This window comes from Scylla paramamosain, chromosome 16, assembly GCF_035594125.1.
Source record: "Scylla paramamosain isolate STU-SP2022 chromosome 16, ASM3559412v1, whole genome shotgun sequence".
In the NCBI taxonomy this organism is placed as follows: domain Eukaryota; kingdom Metazoa; phylum Arthropoda; class Malacostraca; order Decapoda; family Portunidae; genus Scylla; species Scylla paramamosain.
Window position 1 is genome coordinate 20,408,766 of NC_087166.1, and position 17,500 is coordinate 20,426,265.

At 41.4% G+C, this 17,500-nt stretch overlaps 1 protein-coding gene and 1 long non-coding RNA gene across 2 annotated transcripts in view; both read right to left on the reverse strand.

Annotated features, from left to right (window-relative positions):
- Positions 1 to 7,164, reverse strand: part of LOC135107824 (ionotropic receptor 93a-like) — a 101,233-nt gene extending 94,069 nt beyond the window's left edge. The window contains exon 1 of the mRNA XM_064018113.1: positions 7,077 to 7,164. The gene's annotated coding sequence lies outside the window, so the exon portion shown is untranslated. The remainder of the gene's footprint in view (positions 1 to 7,076) is intronic.
- A 491-nt stretch (positions 7,165 to 7,655) lies between these two features.
- LOC135107825 (uncharacterized) overlaps positions 7,656 to 17,500 on the reverse strand; it is a 33,244-nt gene continuing 23,399 nt past the window's right edge. The window contains exon 3 of the long non-coding RNA XR_010272012.1: positions 7,656 to 7,787. This is a non-coding gene — a long non-coding RNA (uncharacterized LOC135107825). The remainder of the gene's footprint in view (positions 7,788 to 17,500) is intronic.

A 17,500-nucleotide genomic window follows, 5' to 3' on the forward strand; every position in this document is an offset into this window, starting at 1 on the left:
GAAGTATATATAAGAGATTAAGGGCAGGTGAAGATGTTTTAAGGACACAATATAATGAATTAGTTAGAACAGTCAGGAAGTTAACGAGGAAAGCTAAGAACAATTATGAATTAAAGGTAGCCAGCCAGGCGAAGACGGACCCCAAGGGATTTTATCAGGTATACAGGACGAAGAATAAGGATACACGGGATAGATGAGAAGGTGTTAGGCTGGATAGGGTCATGACTTAGTGACAGGCGACAAATAGTGGTAATAAACGGCTCGAAATCCGAGTGGGCTCATGTAATTAGTTGGGTGCCACAGGGATCAGTATTAGGGCCATTGTTATTTCTAATATATATCAATGACTTGGATAGTGGAATTAGTAGTGATGTTAGTAAATCAGGTCAGAATCGGATGCCATCGCCTTGCAGGCAAATTTAGATAGAATGAATGAATGGACAGATAGATGGCAAATGCAATTTAATATCAATAAATGCAAAGTGCTTAGCGTAGGTAGAGGAAATCCACACAATAGGTACACATTAAACAACCAAACTCTGGTAGGTACAGGGTACAAGAAAGATTTAAGAGTTATAGTTAACTCTGAACTACGTATAGGAAAACAATGCATAGAAGCCAGAAACAGGGCAAATAGGGTACTAGGATTAATTTTTAGGAGTGTTAAAAGTAGAAGGCCGGAAGTAGTACAGTAAAATCCCACTCATCTGGCATTCGAGTATCCGGCAGCTTCAAGTATCCGGCACATTTTTCCCTGAGCCTTAAAATCAATAAAAAATCAATGTGTACTCATAAAATCGATTAAAATTCCCGCGTGAGGCATACTTTGTCCCCTCGCCACCAGAGCGCACTGCTTCGCGCCACCCGCGGCCCACTGCACTGTTTTTACTCAGTGATTCAGCCCTGCGTGTGTACTGTTTATCGCCTGACGCCTTCATCATGCCTAATGTTGTAGAAAAGAAGAAGCGTGTTGTGCTTACACTTAAGCAGCTGATCAGATCAGCTGCTGGTTAAGATCAGCTGATCTTTGTTATAGTAAGATGCATGAGTGTAGGGTGGTGATTGTGGACATAATTTCACCTCGATTCAAGTATCCGGCAATATTCAAGTATCTGGCATGTCGGCGGTCCCGTTGATGCCGGATAAGAGGGATTTTACTGTATTAAAGTTATACTTGGCGCTGGTCAGATATCATCTAGACTACGCTGTGCAGTTCTGGTCCCCACATTACAGGAAAGATATAGGTCTATTAGAATCAGTACAGAGGAGAATGACTAAAAGGATACAGAGGATGAGGAGTATTCCTTACGAGGCGAGGTTGAAGCTGTTAAATTTACATTCTTTAGAGAGACGTAGGTTAAGAGGGGACCTGATAGAAGTCTTTAAGTGGTATAAGGGTTATAACAAGGGGGATGTAGGCAAAATTCTTAGGATCAGCAACCATGGTTATAGGGAACCATAAATGTCCCCCAGGTCGGACTGCCTTTCTGTCGACGACCCTAAGTGTCTTGACACCCCCTTCAACTTTTTCTTCATTAACTTTTCCTCTTCTAAACCTCATCTTCTTTTCCTCACTGAAACTCAGGTGTCTGAGGCAACTGACAGTAGCCCCTTTTCTGTTCCCTCCTACTTTCTCTATCCTCATTTTCGATCCAAAGCTGGATGCTACGTTTATGTGCGCAATGACTTAACCTGCTCTCGTGCCCACGCTCTTGAATCTTCCGAGTTTTCCACCATCTGGCTACGACTACAGAGTCATTCTCATACTAAATTTATCTGTGTTGTATACCTCTCTCCTAACTCCTCTGACTATAAGAAATTCTTTGACTATTTAACTTCCAAAGTGGAGCACATTCTGACCCTCTTCCCTTTTGCAGAGATCTCCATTCTTGGAGACTTCAATGTTCACCACCAGCTTTGGCTTTCCTCTCCCTTCACTGACCATCCTGGTGAACTATCCTACAACTTTGCTATCCTCCATGACCTAGAGCAATTGGTGCAACACCCTACTCGTATTCCTGACCGTCTTGGAGATACGCCCAACATTCTTGACCTTTTCCTGACCTCTAATCCTTCTGCTTATGCTGTCACCCTTTCTTCTCCGTTGGGCTCCTCCGATCACAATCTCATATCTTTATCTTGTCCTATCACTCCAATTCTTCCTCAGGATCCCCCTAAGCGAAGGTGCCTCTGGCGTTTTGCCTCTGCTAGTTGGGGGGACCTGAGGAGGTATTTTGCTGATTTTCCTTGGAATGACTACTGCTTCCGTGTCAGAGACCCGTCTTTGTGTGCTGAGCGCATAACAGAGGTGATAGTGTCTGGCATGGAGGTGTACATTCCTCACTCTTTTTCTCGTCCTAAACCTTCTAAACCTTGGTTTAACACAGCTTGTTCTCGTGCTATACATGATAGAGAGGTGGCCCACAAAAAGTACTTAAGCCTTCCATCACCAGAATCTCATGCACTTTATATTTCTGTCCAGAAGCATGCCAAGTCTGTTCTCCAACTAGCCAAAAACTCCTTCATTAACAGAAAATGTCAAAACCTTTCAAGATCTAACTCCCCTCGTGATTTCTGGCATCTAGCCAAAAATATCTCCAATAACTTTGCTTCCTCTTCTTTCCCTCCTCTACTTCAACCAGATGGCACCACTGCTATCACATCAATTTCTAAAGCCGAACTCTTTGCTCAAACCTTTGCTAAAAAGTCTACCTTGGACGATTCTGGGCTTGTTCCTCCCTCTCCTCCACCCTCTGACTACTTCATGCCACCTATTAAAATTCTTCGCAATTATGTTTTCCATACCCTCGCTGGCCTAAACCCTCGGAAGGCTTATGGACCTGATGGGGTCCCTGTTATTGTTCTCCGAAACTGTGCCTCCGTGCTTGCACCTTGCCTAGTCAAACTCTTTCAGCTCTGTCTGTCAACATCTACCTTTCCTTCTTGCTGGAAGTTTGCCTACATTCAACCTGTTCCTAAAAAGGGTGACCGCTCTAATCCCTCAAACTACCGTCCTATTGCTTTAATTTCCTGCTTATCTAAAGTTTTTGAATCTATCCTTAACAGGAAGATTCTTAAACATCTATCACTTCAAAACCTTCTATCTGATCGCCAGTATGGGTTCCGTCAAGGCCGCTCTACTGGTGATCTTCTGGCTTTCCTTACTGAGTCTTGGTCATCCTCTTTTAGAGATTTTGGTGAAACTTTTGCTGTTGCCTTGGACATATCAAAAGCCTTTGATAGAGTCTGGCACAAAGCTTTGATTTCCAAACTACCCTCCTACGGTTTCTATCCTTCTCTCTGTTACTTCATCTCAAGTTTCCTTTCTGACCGTTCTATTGCTGCTGTGGTAGACGGTCACTGTTCTTCTCCTAAATCTATTAACAGTGGTGTTCCTCAGGGTTCTGTCCTGTCACCCACTCTCTTCTTATTATTCATTAATGATCTTCTAAACCAAACTTCTTGTCCTATCCACTCCTACGCTGATGATACCACCCTGCACTTTTCCACGTCTTTTCATAGACATCCAACCCTTCAGGAGGTAAACATATCACGCAGGGGAGGCCACAGAACGCCTGACTTCTGATCTTTCTAAAATTTCTGATTGGGGCAGAGCAAACTTGGTATTGTTCAATGCCTCAAAAACTCAATTCCTCCATCTATCAGCTCGACACAACCTTCCAGACAACTATCCCCTCTTATTCAATGACACTCAACTGTCCCCCTCTTCTACACTGAACTCCTCGGTCTGTCCTTTACTTATAATCTGAACTGGAAACTTCACATTTCATCTCTAGCTAAAACAGCTTCTATGAAGTTATGTGTTCTGAGACGTTTCCGCCAGTTTTTCTCACCCCCCCAGCTGCTAACTCTGTACAAGGGCCTTATCCGTCCATGAATAGAGTATGCTTCACATGTCTGGGAGGGTTCCACTCATACTGCTCTTCTAGACAGGGTGGAATCAAAAGCTTTTCGTCTCATCAACTCCTCTCCTCTAACTGACTGTCTTCAGCCTCTCTCTCACCGCTGCAATGTTGCATATCTAGCTGTCTTCTATCGCTATTTTCATGCTAACTGCTCTTCTGATCTTGCAAACTGCATGCCTCCCCTTCTTCCGCGGCCTCGCTGTACAAGACTTTCTTCTTTCTCTCACCCCTATTCTGTCCACCTCTCTAACGCAAGAGTTAACCAGTATTCTCAATCATTAATTCCTTTTTCTGGTAAATTCTGGAACTCCCTGCCTGCTTCAGTATTTTCACCTTCCTACGACTTGAATTCCTTCAAGAGGGAGGTTTCAAGACATTTATCCACCAATTTTTTTACCACTGCTTTGACCCTTTTATGGGACTGGCATTTCAGTGGGCATTTTTTTTATTAGATTTTTGTTGCCCTTGGCCAGTATCCTTCCTACATAAAAAAAAAAAAAAATGGTAGAACAAGAAATAACGGGTACAAGCTTGAAAAATTTAGGTTTAGGAAGGAGATAGGAAAAAATTGGTTCTCAAATAGAGTGGTAGATGAGTGGAACGGACTCAGTAATCATGTTGTTAGTGGTAGGACACTAGAGAGCTTTAAAAGAAGATTAGACAAGTTTATGGATGGGGATAATAGATGGAAATAGGTAGGTATATTTCATACAGGGACTGCCACGTGTAAACCTGGTCGCTTCTTGCAGCTTCCCTTATTTCTTATGTTTTTATGTTCTTATATATATATATATATATATATATATATATATATATATATATATATATATATATATATATATATATATATATATATATATATATATATATATATATATATATATATGTACGTCCCCAATACATGTCAACCTCTTTTACGAGCAATAGTCCCAGCTCATGTTCTAGATGTGTTTAGTCACTTAAAGTTAGTTCATGATTTTGACCAAAGTTATCACTTGGCAACTAATACTCTCATTGATCTGGACTAGTACTGCAGTAAAGTAATTCTTGTAGATAACATTTAAATAGTATACATTGTTACAATGCAATTTGTGTTTGGTTGTATTTTGTTTGGTAATGTTGGTAAATGCTTGGATATATTATGCATGCCTTCATCATCTCAGTTATTGAGGTATTCTAATATAACGGATACTGATTTGTCAACATTTTGGAATCTAAAAACATGTTGGTATTAGTAGCAGGGAGATTAAGGGAAATAGTATAGATGCTGCAGTTGAAGGATTTAGTAATAAGGCAAAATTCGTGGTTGGTCAGTATGAAGTGCAGTTGAAATGGAAAGATGACACTCTGAAGGACATATTGATGAAGAATGAGAAACCTGCCAAGAAGTTAAGGAAACTTTTATTTATATTAGACAAGGATGAAGACTTGAAGGTTTAGTATAAAAAGGTTTTTGATAACTATGAATCTTAGGGGATAATTAAAGAAGTGTCGGTAGAGGAGACTGCTTGTGATAGCACCGTTTATTATTTGCCCCACATTCTTGTTAAGTTAAGCAGTAGTACCACAAAAGTGCGACTAGAATTTAGTGCATTAGCCAAAGGGACCAAACGGAATCACTCTTAATGACTGTGTGATGACGGGTCCATCCCTTAATCATAACTTGGTGCAGATCTTGATTAGATTTAGACGCTGCTCTTATGTAGTTTCTGCTGATATTGCAAAAGGATGTTTTTGCTACTAAGTCAATATAGCAAAGATAGAAATATTCATAAAATTTTACTACCAAGTGAAAATGGGGTGAGACACATAATCTTCACTGACGTTATCTTTGGCAACACTGCAAATCCTTTTTCAAAGCTGCTGTTCAGTACCATTTGAGTAATTACCCTAAGAGTGATGTTGTTCAGAATAAGGAGAAAGACATGTATACGGAGAATTGGCTCAGTGAAGCTGAAAGTATCCGAGATGCAGCAAACAAGTACAAAACTGCATATAATATCATGGCTGAAGCCAACATGCCCCTTGAAAAACTTGTGTCCAATAGTCTACTGCTAACATCTAAGTTTGATGATATAATTTGTTTTAGAAGAGCTAATATAGATGAAACCAATAGTGTATTAATTATAAAATGGTGCAATGCCCGTGACACCTTTTCAAAATGATGATCTAGATTCAGATTCTAATGCTGAACTGGTATGCATTAAAGATTACACACACACACACACACACACACACACACACACACACACACACACACACACACACACACACACACACACACACACACACACACACACACACACACACACACACACACACACACATATATAATCTGTGTACTAAGTAAATCATGGACACAGTCTAGTTCAGTCTTTCTGAAATTTCAATTTATTAAAGGGATGGGTTGACTAAAAACTCCCACAAATTTGAAGACACTTGATCTACTATTCTCTCTCTCTCTCTCTCTCTCTCTCTCTCTCTCTCTCTCTCTCTCTCTCTCTCTCTCTCTCTCTCTCTCTCTCTCTCTCTCTCTCTCATTGTTAACACATTTTTTAAGTTGCTAACTTTGTGCTTTGTGTCGTCCTTTCTTCCCCTCATCCCTCACCCAAACTCATTAACATTTAATATTTGTAGTGCAAAGGGATCTATTTTGCCACGCAGTCTTTCTTCTTATTTATACATTATCTTAACAAAGTATTTTCTGCTTCATTGTTGTTATGACACACATTCGGTGTTCATTTACCTAAACTTATTAAAAATGGTGTTCCGCATAGCGCGGCCATGTTATCCACTTTTATTCATTTATTTTTTTAATTATATCTTCAATCAATCCTCTTGTCCTATTCCCTCTTATGTCGACATCTCTACTTTACATTGTGTGACATGATAGGCCAGAAGATATGACAGAAAACCGATAGATACTTATCGATTTTTTTTTTTTTTAACAGAGCAGTATGATGAATTTAGTGATCTTCATTATTCAAAAAGACATTTCCATCATTTATATATTTCACATAAATTTCAAGATTGTCCTTCTTCTTCAGTTATATTTAAATTTCACCCTCCTATTTAAAACGTGTCTCGGTGCAGAATTCAGTTATATAATAATGCCCCTTAATCTAAAGTGAACTGCATTTTAGGACACACCTGCACTATGCCCACTATGTGCTCAGTCTTGCGGCCCGTTGTGGTTTGCGTGAAGGCGTCCAGCTGAATAATGCTGAGCCCAGCCACCACAAACCTGACAAGTCAAGATGACGTAACGATTATTTCATACACCTAGCGGTGCAGCCTTACTGCGCTGAATTCCTAGACTCCGTAAAATATGTCACTTGCTGATCGAATGTCTCAGCTAGAGAACTTAGCGTCGGGGAGAAAAAGGGACGTTAGTCTCTCTCTCTCTCTCTCTCTCTCTCTCTCTCTCTCTCTCTCTCTCTCTCTCTCTCTCTCTCTCTCTCTCTGATGCTGAGAATCCCCTCTGACATCAAGTGTTCCTACCTATGAAAAAAAAAAAAAAAGTTTACTCCATGAACTGAAAATCAAAATTTAATATTTTTTTTCGACCATTTTTTTCTTTATTGTCAACTATCTTTTAAGCACTACAGTCCATTAGAATTGTTGATTTTTGTTTCTTAAGAAATGCACTTCCATTTCTCCTCGAATGATTCTCACGTTGTGCATGAAAACGTATCGCTATGCATGTACTCACTTTCCAGAATAGTCCCAGGCATCATGAGGGGTGTGCTCAGCAAGATGCATGAGGGCCGAAGCATCTTTCAGTAGGAGGAGGTAACCTCGGCACTGTTCTGCTCGCCACAGCAGCTGACCTAATTTTTTAACGTCCGACACCTCGACTACCTGTGTAATAACTTATATTCAGCCAGGAGCATATATATATATATATATATATATATATATATATATATATATATATATATATATATATATATATATATATATATATATATATATATATATATATATATATATATATATATATTCTGTTAGTTAATATGTACTTCTTCTGATACTGTGTAGAAGTGGTGGCCAAAGAAATACAGTTCTAAAATCAGTTGTAGATATATCAATTTAAATGAAACTATAATATAAATAAAGTGAAGCTGCCGGGCAGCTCGCATGCCCGCCACCGAGGCAAGGCGGACAAGGATTACGCATGTCTGCCAACATGTGCATCTTTTCTCCCTGAACGTGCAAAGAACGATCCTCTTTCTCTTCTAGTAAAGGCATTCGCTGACCGTCTTTTACAATGTTACTGGTATTATAAGTTCAGTCACAGAAGGAAGAATTGCCCAAATCGTCCCCGGTGCGGTCACTGCTCTGCCCTTGATTCACACCCTACTCCTAAATGCGAATCAGAACCTTACTGCTTCTGTAGGGAAGCTCACCCGCTACGTTCTCGACAATGCAAGAGGTACTGTCTTGAGCAAGACATCCTTCAACTGGCTAATTCTCAACTCAGTCTCGGTAGTGCCGAGTGGGAACTTTAGACACTTTAGAACTGTATAGACAGAAGGATGGTGGGGCAAAAACATAAGCCTCCTCCCTCGACTCTAGTTCTTCCACCTTTACTACAAGTAACAATGTTGTAACACCTTCCCGCCTTTGGCAACCATTAATTGTTTCCTCCTGTTCCTATGAGAATGTCTCTCTTTCAGTTACCGTCTGCAAAAGGCTTTCCGTTTTGGAAAGTGTCACCTCGTCTGCATCTTCAGTCAAGCCCTACACTACATTGTCAGCAAAGCCCTCCACTGCATCTTCACCTGCTACATCACAGACTCCTTGTACAAAAATACATATTGCCGAAGTCCACGACCCAGTGGACTACCAACCACGAACGACTCCTAAGACTTTTATGCCTCCACAGCCACATACTAACAATTTTCCCACGCTTCCTCCCCAGTCCCACCAGAAACGTTCCCGGGGGTCTGCTGAGCCCCTAGACTCAACGAGCACCCCTTCCCCCTAGAAAGATTTATGTGGGATCGTCAGATATCCCTGAGGCAGACGTAATCAATTAAAGTGATTCATCCATTTCTGATATGGGTATAGAGGGTCTCTCTACTCGTCTTCCAAATAAGTCCTCCTCCAAGAGCGATACCGATACGTCTTTGACGAGGAGTCCTCCTCCCCCGGTCTTCTTCATTCCTATTTCTGGTCAGGGCCACCATGGTGGCGCTGCCATCTTTATTCGCACAGATATTCTTTTTTTCAATCTGCAGATTCACTCGCCACTGCAGGTTGTTGCTGCTAAGATTTTTATAAATCGGTTTTTATATATTATTCAGCCTATATCTGCCTCCAAATGCTCCTATTGAAAGGAACGTAACCTTGTAAATACTCTTCCTTCTCTTTTTCTATTATTGGAAGACTTTAATGATCGCCATCCTTTGTGGGACAATGACGCTGTCAACTCTCGTGGTCTTTTACTTGCTTCTTTTATCGAGGATTTACAATCGAGTTTTTCTTCTTTTATCGAGTTTTTACAATAAGGTTTACGAGGCGGCAGATAATGGTGATACCTATGACATCCTATATTTGGACTTTAGTAAATCATTTGAAAAGGTACCCCATTAGACGCTGCTGAGAAAGATTAGGGCGCACGGGATAGATGGCAGGGTGTTAGATTGGATAAGGTCATGGCCAAGCGACAGGCGACAGAGAATTGTAATAAATGGCTCTAAATCCGAGTAGGGTCAAGCAATTAGTGGGATGCCACAGGGATCAGTATTAGAGCCATTGTTGTTTGTAATATATATCACTGACTTGGATGGTGGAATTAGTAGTGATGTTAGTACGTTTGCGGATCACACGAAGATAGGTATATTAATTAGGTCAGAATCGAAGACAGACAGACATGGCAAATGCTGTTTTATATCAACAAATGCAAAGTACTTAGCGTAGGTAGAGGAAACCCACACAGTAGGTACACAATAAACAATGAAACTCTGGTACATTCAGGGTACGAAAAAGACTTAGGAGTTATAGTTGGCTCTGAACTCCGTCTAAGAAAGCAATGCATAAAGGCCAGAAACAGGGCAAATAGGATATAAGGATTCATTTTTAGGAGTTTTAAAAGTAGAAACCCCGAAGTAATATTAAAGTTGTATTATAAACTGGTCAGACCTCGTCTAGGTTACGCTGTGCAGTTCTGATCCCCATATTGCAGAAAGGATATAGGTCTATTAGAATTAGTACAAAGGAGAATGACTTAAAGGATTTTTTTTTTTTTTATGTTGGAGGGACACTGGCCAAGGGCAAAAAAAAAATCCAATAAGAAAAAAAAAAACCCACTGAGATGCCAGTCCCAAAAAAAGATCCAAAGCGGTAGTAAAAAATTAAAGGGTAAGTGCCTTGAAACCCACCTCTTGAAGAAATTCAAATCATAGGAAGATGGAAATACAGAAGCAGCCAGGGAGTTTCAGAGTTTACCAAAGAAAGGGATGAATGATTGAGAATACTGATTAACTCTTGCATTAGAGAGGCGGACAGAATAGGGGTGAGAGAAAGAAGAAAGTCTTGTGCAGCAAGGCCCCGGGAGGAGGGGAAGCATGCACTTAGTAAGATCAGGAGAGCAGTTAGCATGAAAATAGCGGTAGAAGACAGCTAGAGATGCAACACTGCGGCGATGAGAGAGAGGCTGAAGACAGTCAGTTAGAGGAGAGGAATTGATGAGACGAAAAGCTTTTGATTCCACCCGGTCTAGAAGAGCGGTATGAGTGGAACACCCCCAGACATGTGAAGCATACATACTCCATACATGGATGAATAAGGGCCTTGTACAAAGTTAGCAGCTGGAGGGATGAGAAAAACTGGCGGAGACGTCTCAGAGCACCTAACTTCATAGAAGCTGTTTTAGCTAGAGATGAGACGTGAAGTTTCCAGTTCAGATTACAAGTAAAGGACAGACCGAGTATGTTCAGTGTAGAAGAGGGGGACACTTGAGTGTCATTGAAGAAGAAGGGATAGTTGTCTTTAATTAAGGTTGTGTCGAGTTGATAGATGGAGGAACTGAGTTTTTGAGGCATTGAACAATACCAGGTTTGCTCTGCCCCAATCAGAAATTTTAGAAAGATCAAATGTCAGGCGTTCTGTGGCTTCCCTGCGTGAAATGTTTACTTCCTGAAGGGTTGGACGTCTATGAAAAGACGCGGAAAAGTGCAGGTTGGTATCATCAGCGTAGGAGTGGATAGGACAAGAAGTCCTATCCATTCAAGTTAAGTTGTTGCGCACATGAACGTTACATCCAGCTTTAGACTGGAAATGAGGATAGAGAAAGAAAGGGGCTATTGTCAGTTGCTTCAGACACCTGAGTTTCAGTGAGGAAAAAAAGATAAGGTTTAAAAGATGAGAGATGGTGTTCTACAGATTGAAAATTAGATCTTAGAAGTTAATGAGGGGGGGTGTCAAGGTACTTAGGGTCGTTGTCAGAAGGCCAGTCCGACCTGGGGACATTTGTGGTCCCCTCCCGAGATGGGGACTCATGATAATTTTGATTTTTTTTTTTTTTTTTGAGTGAAGGGTGTTTGTAGTTTTGTGTGGAGGAAGAGAGTTGTCTTTAGAGGACTAGCTGTGACTGCCCACCTTGTGTTGTGAGACATAGGGAAACGTTCACTGAGGTCACAGCTGGGTTTAATAAGTCCACAGCACCCGCTGATCCAGTGCTTTAGACCTCACTGGGAATAATTATTGTTTCGGCAGGTGCCTACTGCTTCTTCCCATACAGGGGAAGAGGAGTATTCCTTACGAAGCGAGATTGAAGCTGTTAAATTTGTATGCTTTAGAGAGACGTAGGTTAAGAGGGGACCTTTAAGTGGTATAAGGGGAATAACAAGGGGGATGTAAGTAAAATCCTTAGGATCAGTAACCAGGATAGAACAAGAAATAATGGGTTCAAGCTTGAAAATTTATGTTTAAAAAAAGAGATAGAAAGAAACTGGTTTTCAAATAAAGTGGTAGATCAATGGGACGGACTCAGTAATCAGGTTGTTAGTGCTGTCATTAGTGAGCTTTAAGAACAAATTTGACAGATTTATGGATGGGGATGATAGGTGGAAATACGTAGGTATGATTCATACAGGGACTGCCGCGTGTAGGCCTGATGGCTTATTGCATATTCTCTCATTTCTTATGTTCTTATTAGAGATCTTAAACTCTGGAAACATAACCTATTTCCAGAGTCAAACCGATACTTTTACAGCAATAAATCTTTCTCTCTGTACCTCTAATTCTTTTTTTGAATTTTAATTGGAGTGTTTTACCAGATTTATATGGAAGCAATCAATTCCCAATTCTATTAGAGTCAACTGATTGTGCACCACAATCACGTCCTTCCTGATGACGTCTAGACAAGTTGGAATGGCACATATTCACGGAACTCAGCACTCCTGCTTTCTCAGTAAATGAGATGGAAATTGTGAAGAGGCAGTAACATACTTTACCGATGTCTTGCACTCCGCTCCTCTTCAGTCCCAAAGACCTCTGGCTTGTTTCCTAAATGTCCTGTTCACTGGTGGAATGCAGATTGCACAGCTGTCATTCGAGAAAAGCGTGCTGCCTTTTCTCGCCTTCGATGAAATCGTGGGGACATCCACTGCTTTGAAGCTTTTCGACAAGCGCGTGCCGGTGCCCGGCGCACCTTATAGATTGCTCGGCAGGATTCTTGGAAGAATTATATCTCTTCCACCACATTACGCACTCCACTCACCGAGCTCTTCAACTGAGTCCGCAAAATATCTGTGAGGTATTCTGCACCTCCCCCACCTGTTTTATCCAATGATGGGGGGACGGTGGCTGACCCTAAGACAGTTGTCAATCTGTTTGCTATTGTCTCCAGAAAGGATGGAACTGTACCTATGGCACTTCATCGTCGACATTAGGAATCTGCTGCCGTCAATTTTGCCTCCCGTGGTGGAGAGTCTTATAACGTCCCTCTGAGCTACGCTTTGTTCCAGTGCTATGATTTTTCCCAGGGTCCCAATGACACCCCATATCCTTCATTGTGCCACATGTCCGATGAAGCTTTTATCTTTTTACTTGACCTCTATAACTTTATTTGAAATACCGGTGATTTTCCATCTTCTTGGGGTGTGGTTGTAGTTATCCCCATTCCAAAGCCTAAAAAGGATCATCGGCTAACGACCAATTATTGCCCATTTTTTTTTACTTCATGCATTAGTAAGCTGAAAAAGATGGTGAATGTTAGGCTTATGTGTTATTTCGAAAGAGGCAGTTACTTGTGTCTTTGTTCAGTATGGTTTTAGGAAAATGTGGTCTACGACTGATGCTTTATTGTCTCTGGAATCTTCCATTTATGAGGCATTTGCTAATTAACATCACCATGTCACAGTCTTTTTTTTTCTTTTTATTCAGAGAAAGCTTATGACAGCCTGGCGTCATGGCATTTTAATTAATCTGTTCGAGTTTGGTCTCCGTGGCCGACTTCCTATTTTTATACAACAGCTTTTATCTCCGTTTTGCCATAAGGAAGTACACTTAGTGTCACACCTTTTCGCTGTAGCTGTAAACCGTATCATTGGTGTACTTCCGGAAGGTGTACGTGTTAGCTTATATGTCGATGACTTGTCTATCTCCTTTCCTGCGGCGCGGATGCCATTGATTGAAAGGAAGCTGCAGGTGGATTTTGTTTCTCGGCTTCAAAGATTGTTACCATGTATTTTTGCCGCCTTCGTGGTGTTCATCCTGATCCATACATGTACCATGTATTTTTGCCGCCTTCGTGGTGTTCATCCTGATCCATACATGTACCTATATGATAGAAGAATCTCTTGTATGGACGAAAATCCTTTCATGGGACTTCTATATGACAGTTGCCTGACTTGGGTACCCCAGCTTTGTTTTAATAAGACAGCTTGTATGAAGGCGCTTTCACTTCTAATAGTTTTGGCTCATACTTCTTTGGGCGTTGATCCTCCTGGCCTTGCACCGAACTCTCATTCTTTCGAAATTGGAGTACGAATGTGAAATTTATTCGTCTGCTACCGAGGCTCGGTTTCGTGTGTTGGATTTGGTGCACACGCTGGTATCCGCCTGGCATCTGGTGCGTTCCGCTCTTCCCCAATCCCTAACTTACTGATGGATGCTGGTGACTTTCAAAGGGACTTTCGTCGCCAGTTCTTATTGTTGAGGTGCTGATATCGAGTCCATCGTTTTCCTGAATCAGTCTCTTGTTTGTCAATCTTTGGCGATTCAAATTCTCAACTATATATTTCTCGGCCGAATTTCCCTAAAGCTTTCCATTATAGGGTTGCATCCGCTATGGTGACATTAAATGTACCTTCCCTTTCAGTATATACCTCTCGATTCCCGAGAGTTGGTTATATATATATATATATATATATATATATATATATATATATATATATATATATATATATATATATATATATATATATATATATATATATATATATATATATATATATATTTTTTTTTTTTTTTTTATGTAGGAAGGACACTGGCCAAGGGCAACAAAAATCTAATAAAAAAAAAATGCCCACTGAAATGCCAGTCCCATAAAAGGGTCAAAGCAGTGGTCAAAAATTGATGGATAAGTGTCTTGAAACCTCCCTCTTGAAGGAATTCAAGTCATAGGAAGGTGGAAATACAGAAGCAGGCAGGGAGTTCCAGAGTTTACCAGAGAAAGGGATGAATGATTGAGAATACTTGTTAACTCTTGCGTTAGAGAGGTGGACAGAATAGGAGTGAAAGAAAGAAGAAAGTCTTGTGCAGCGAGGCCGCGGAAGGAGGGGAGGCATGCAGTTAGCAAGATCAGAAGAGAAGTTAGCATGAAAATAGCGATAGAAGACAGCTAGAGATGCAACATTGCGGCGGTGAGGGAAGGGCTGAAGACAGCCAGTTAGAGGAGAGGAGTTGAGGAGACGAAAAGCTTTTGATTCCACCATGTCTAGAAGAGCAGTACGAGTGGAACCCCCCCAGACATGTGAAGAATACTCCATACATGGACGGATAAGGCCCTTGTACAGAGTTAGCAGCTGGGGGGTGAGAAAAACTGGCGGAGACCTCTCAGAACACCTAACTTCATAGAAGCTGTTTTAGCTAGAGATGAGATGTGAAGTTTCCAGTTCAGATTATAAGTAAAGGACAGACCGAGGATGTTCAGTGTAGAAGAGGGGGACAGTTGAGTGTCATTAAGAAGAGGGGATAGTTGTCTGGAAGGTTGTGTCGAGTTGATAGATGGAGGAATTCAGTTTTTGAGGCATTGAACAATACCAAGTTTGCTCTGCCCCAATCAGAAATTTTAGAAATATCAGAAGTCAGGCGTTCTGTGGCTTCCCTGTGTGATATGTTTACCTCCTGAAGGGTTGGACGTCTATGAAAAGACGTGGAAAAAGTGCAGGGTGGTATCATCAGCGTAGGAGTGGATAGGACAAAAAGTTTGGTTTCGAAGATCATTAATGAATAATAAGAAGAGAGTGGGTGACAGGAGAGAACCCTGAAGAACACCACTGTTAATAGATTTAGGAGAAGAACAGTGACCGTCTACCACAGCAGCAATAGAACGGTCAGAAAGGAAACTTGAGATGAAGTTACAGAGAGAAGGATAGAAGCCGTAGGAGAGTAGTTTGGAAATCAAAGCTTTGTGCCAGACTATCAAAAGCTTTTGATATATACAAGGCAACAGCAAAAGTTTCACCAAAATTTCTAAAAGAGGATGACCAAGACTCAGTAAGGAAAGCCAGAAGATCACCAGTAGAGCGGCCTTGACGGAACCCATACTGGCGATCAGATAGAAGGTTGTGAAGTGATAGATGTTTAAGAATCTTGCTGTTGAGGATAGACTCAAAAACTTTAGATAGGCAGGAAATTAAAGCAAGAGGACGGTAGTTTGAGGAATTAGAACGGTCACCCTTTTTAGGAACAGGTTGAATGTAGGCAAACTTCCAGCAAGAAGGAAAGGTAGATGTTGACAGACAGAGCTGAAAGAGTTTGACTTGGCAAGGTGCAAGCACGGAGGCACAGTTTCGGAGAACAATAGGAGGGACCCCATCAGGTCCATAAGCCTTCCGAGGGTTTAGGCCAGCGAGGGCATGGAAAACATCATTGCGAAGAATTTTTATAGGTGGCATGAAGTACTCAGAGGGTGGAGGAGAGGGAGGAACAAGCACAGAATCGTCCAAGGTAGAGTTTTTAGCAAAGGTTTGAGCAAAGAGTTCAGCTTTAGAAATATATGTGATAGCAGTGGTGCCATCTGGTTGAAATAGAGGAGGGAAAGAAGAAGAAGCAAAGTTATTGGTGATATTTTTGGCTAGATGCCAGAAGTCACGAGGGGAGTTAGATCTCGAAAGGTTTTGACATTTTCTGTTAATGAAGGAATTTTTGGCTAGTTCGAGAACAGACTTGGCATGGTTCGGGGCAGAAATATAAAGTGCATAAGATTCTGGTGATGGAAGGCTTAAGTACCTCTTGTGGGCCACCTCTCTATCATGTATAGTACGAGAACAAGCTGTGTTAAACCAAGGTTTAGAAGGTTTAGGACGAGAAAAAGAGTGAGGAATGTACACGTCCATGCCAGACTCTATCACCTCTGTTATGCGCTCAGCACACAAAGACGGGTCTCTGACACGGAAGCAGTAGTCATTCCAAGGAAAATCAGCAAAATACCTCCTCAGGTCCCCCCAACTAGCAGAGGCAAAACGCCAGAGGCACCTTCGCTTAGGGGGATCCTGAGGAGTGATTGGAGCGATAGGACAAGATAGAGATATGAAATTGTGATCGGAGGAGCCCAACGGAGAAGAAAGAGTGACAGCATAAGCAGAAGGATTAGAGGTCAGGAAAAGGTCAAGAATGTTGGGCGTATCTCCAAGACGATCAGGAATACGAGTAGGGTGTTGCACCAATTGCTCTAGGTCGTGGAGGATAGAAAAGTTGTAGGCTAGTTCATCAGGATTGTCAGTGAAGGGAGAGCAAAGCCAAAGCTGGTCGTGAACATTGAAGTCTCGAAGAATGGAGATCTCTGCAAAAGGGAAGAGGGTCAGAATGTGCTCCACTTTGGAAGTTAAGTAGTCAAAGAATTTCTTATAGTCAGAGGAGTTAGGTGAGAGGTATACAACACAGATAAATTTAGTTTGAGAGTGACGCTGTAGCCAGATGGCGGAAAACTCGGAAGATTCAAGAGCGTGGGCACGAGAGCAGGTTAAGTCATTGCGCTCATAAACGCAGCATCCAGCTTTGGATCGAAAATGAAGATAAAGAAAGTAGGAGGGAACAGAAAAGGGGCTACTGTCAGTTGCCTCAAACACCTGAGTTTCAGTGAGGAAAAAAAGATTAGGTTTAGAAGAGGAGAGGTGGTGTTCTATAGATTGAAAATTATTTCTTAGACCGCGAATGTTGCAGAAAATGAAGAAAAAGTTGAGGGGGGTGTCAAGACACTTAGGATCGTTGACAGAAAGGCAATCCGACCTAGGGACATTTATGGTCCTCTCCCTAGATGGAAACACAGAGGCTGGTGTCTCTTAACACAAGGGAGCAGTCACAGCCTGCCCTCTAAAGACAACTCTCTTCCTCCACAC